Source organism: Curcuma longa, unplaced genomic scaffold, assembly GCF_044706935.1.
Source record: "Curcuma longa cultivar G26 ecotype Majalengka, Jawa Barat unplaced genomic scaffold, ITB_CL_G26_1.1 contig_15263, whole genome shotgun sequence".
In the NCBI taxonomy this organism is placed as follows: Eukaryota; Viridiplantae; Streptophyta; class Magnoliopsida; order Zingiberales; family Zingiberaceae; genus Curcuma; species Curcuma longa.
The window spans coordinates 1-3,232 of record NW_027430022.1 but is presented as its reverse complement, the minus strand read 5'-3'; the positions used below and the strand labels follow the sequence as shown (position 1 = coordinate 3,232).

Sequence of the window (3,232 nt, the reverse complement as noted above, 5' to 3'; positions counted from 1 at the left end):
TGTCACGACCCGGGAGATAGCCGTCCGAAAAATTTTGGCAGCACCTCCCCAGTATCGCTGACAATTCCCTGAATACAAACATGAATATACATCGGCCACAGGCGGCCGGAAATATGGACTACACGTCCAATCATACACACTGACACATACACATAATAATCAATAAACTCTACTTACTAGGCCTACCCGGCCACATGCAAATAAACTAACACATCCTATATTATAATAGATTACCACGAGAAAGCCGAAAAACCATACATACGGGAATCCACATGAGATACAACCATGCAACGGAAAACCGCGACAAGAACCACACCAATATATATAATCTGCCTACAACCATATCGAAAGTAACAAATGAATAAATTAAATCTACTAATTCTTCTGATGTGAGATGGAGCAGCTGGCAGATCCCTGAGCATCATCTGTAAGCTTCTACCTGGTACCTGGGAAGACAGAAAAATCCCAGGGTCCAAAGAGGTGAGTACAAAACTCAGTGGATAATATAGAAACAAATAGTGCATGAAGAGATAACTAAAGATAACAAGGATACATACCAAAGTTCAGCAAGATATCATAAATAACTCTGCAGGTAGTAAGCACTAGAATAATCTCATGTGATGCATCATATGAATGACATGTCAAACAAAATGCAACAATCAAGTATCAAACAGATAAGCAATCAAATGCAGGATCAGTACGGTCCAATACATATATATAACATGCACATGATATGCGTATGCATGATGCAACTGCCCCACACGCTACAGCACTCGTGCAAGCATCTGAGACTGGGTATGGCCGGCATCGGGGGATCAGTACTCCGCGCCCTACAACAAAGTAGTCCGGTGATCCAAATCGAGAGATCAGTGCTCCGCGTCCGGTGATCCCATATCCTATGGCCGATATCTGTCCTCTAATACTCTCCAAGTACCACCCCTAACCGGTGTCGGGATCAGATCATCGACTCGGCTGCGTACACTGCCATACAGCCATCGACTGCGTACACTGCCATACAGTCGCCATCAATATGATGGAAATAGGGTCATAACCACCTATATCAATATACTACTAAAGGCCAACTATAGACACGATAGACCCACATCATTGGGATTTACAATCGTTGTCAAGCGTCATGATGTGATGTTCATTTCATAGTCATTTAGCACCTACCAGGCTAATCAATAAGCGTAGGTATAGGTCATAATATATGATCTCAAGTATCATAAGAAGAGAATTATACCATTAATGATTGCAAATGTCATATCAAGGATAGAATCAAAATCTAAGAACAGTAAACCAAGGTCAACGAAATAGGGTCAAGCATGATATGAACAGGATAAACTAAAGGTATCCAAATAACAGAATAAGTAGAGTCAAGGTATAAAATCACAATAATGTAACAGGAATCATGTACTGGAAAGAAATGGACCTGTGTTGACCAAATACAGAGATTACCCACATGACGTATCGCAAGTCTTCAATAGAACCACCAACTAATCCCTCGTATCGTATCAAACTCCACTGATCACTCAAGGTCCTGCAAGAAGAGTAATAACATCCCTAAATGTCAGGATATAACCAAGCACCCTAATCAATTAACCTAATTCCGGTTAGCCCAATCTAACCATCAGGTTGTTATTAACTAAGTTCACTAAACAATTAATTAGTTGTATTAAAGTAATTAGTACAACTAACCTTATGTTTTATCCTAATTCAGATTAGACTAAACTAACCCTTGGTAGTTGGTAATAGAATTTACCCAATCCCTTAATTAGCTGTACTAATTAATTAGTGCAACCAATCTCATAAACCCACTCATGAAGATCCGAATCAATTAGAGTATTGTTCTATTACAGTTCTTAACCGAAACAACACTTCCATTAACACTAGTTAAATTGGCTCATGCTACGGATCAATTAAGATCCAATAACCCAACCAATTCTAACATTAGCTCTAATTGATTTAAACTAACCTAACTAGCCTATTAATACTACTCAAATTGATTTCACCACAGCCTAATCTTAACCTAACAAACCAATACAGTGAACAAGATAATCCCAAACAACCAAATCACGAATTGAATCAACATGGGACCAAGATTTTACCTCCAAGATCAGTTCCAATCAACCCTAGAAACTCTAGATTTAGGCTCTGATTTCACTTCTCTTCTGCCGAAACCAAAAGTCCTTCAAATCCCAGTAACAAGCGATCCTTCTCTCCAACAGCCGAACCTTAGCTCTGTTTTTGAATCAAGCCGCCACCCATCTCCAAATCTAAGCCCCAGAAACCCCTATTTGTTCGCCGGTGAAAGAGGACAGCGGCAGCCGGCGTCTTTGGGCAGTGGACGGCGTCGGGTGTCGGCTGGCGAGGGAGGCAACGGCAGTGGACGAAGGAAGGGAGAGAGAAGGGTTGTTCCGGCGTCGGTGGCGTCGGCTCCAAGCGGCGGCGGTTGGTGAAGGACGCGGCGGAGAAGAAGATGGAAGGCGGCGTCGGCGGAGCGGCGAGGTATCAGCAGGGGCGGCGTCGGCTTCATTGGCGGTAGAGGGCGGCTGCAGCAGCGGTCGGCGTCTTCTCCGGGCAGCAAAAAGGCGGCGGCGGTGGCTTGTGCAGCGGCGAAACCGAAAGGAGGAGAAGAAGAGGGGTTCGGCGGCGTTCGTGAGGAGGAGAACCGGGGGGGGGGGGTTTATGTTATAACGAGGAATGCACAGTGATTTAACCGATTAAATCTAAATTACCGCCGTTAACTAAGTTTCTCAACGGCTAAACCCAATTAAACCCTAGGGTTTATTAAATCAATTGAACCAGTTACTGTAGCGAACCGGATTCGACTTTGGTTCGCTTGGTTCACCAACCAACCGATCTCTGATTTAATCCAAACCAGTTTTGTTGGATTCATCTTTCCAAGACGAATCTTTCCGTCTAGTTTATTTTATTAAAACCTCTTTCGGTACGAACCAACCCAACTTGGTTCGGTTTGGTTCAATCTTGGTTCGTTTGGTTCACTAACCAAACGATATCCGATTTAGCCTAAACTAATTTCGTTTGATTCGTCTTCGCGAGACGAATCTTTCCATCCCCTTTATTTAAAATAATCTTAATCAAATTATAGGTCCAACCTAGTTAACCTAAATGATTTGCCTAATTAGATTTCAACCCACTTAAATTCAAACTAACTAGGGCATGATCTATAATTGGTTAATTCTAACCCTAAAATTTCTAGAATATTACA

At 42.3% G+C, this 3,232-nt stretch overlaps 1 long non-coding RNA gene across 1 annotated transcript; it reads right to left on the bottom strand.

Annotated features, from left to right (window-relative positions):
- Positions 1 to 195: 195 nt before the first annotated feature.
- Positions 196 to 2,492, bottom strand: LOC141816218 (uncharacterized). The gene is made up of 3 exons (XR_012600666.1): positions 2,109 to 2,492; positions 1,463 to 1,540; positions 196 to 446 (listed from the first exon to the last, which is right to left on the bottom strand). It is a non-coding gene; the product is annotated as an uncharacterized LOC141816218 (long non-coding RNA).
- Positions 2,493 to 3,232: the final 740 nt, after the last annotated feature.